Here is a 369-nt window from a genome sequence, read left to right on the forward strand (position 1 = left end):
ATCAGTCACGCGTTCATAGGTGAGAATGATAATGAGTGTCACGGATCATTACATTCATCATGTTGAAGTGCAACGAATATCTTGGAATAGGAATAAGTTGAATTGAATAGAAAATAGTAGTAATTGCATTGAAACTTGAGGTACAGCAGAGCTCCACACCCTTAATCTATGGTGTGTAGAAACTCCACCATTGAAAATACATAAGTGAAAGGTCCAGGCATGGCCGAATGGCCAGCCCCCATGATCTGAGAATTAAACGTCCCAAGATGCCTAATACAATAGAAAACTATCCTATTTATACTAGACTAGCTGCTAGGGTTTACAAGAGTAAGTAATTGATGCATAAATCTACTTCCAGGGCCCACTTGG

The sequence above is a fragment of the Arachis duranensis genome, chromosome 9 (genome assembly GCF_000817695.3).
Source record: "Arachis duranensis cultivar V14167 chromosome 9, aradu.V14167.gnm2.J7QH, whole genome shotgun sequence".
Classification (NCBI taxonomy): domain Eukaryota; kingdom Viridiplantae; phylum Streptophyta; class Magnoliopsida; order Fabales; family Fabaceae; genus Arachis; species Arachis duranensis.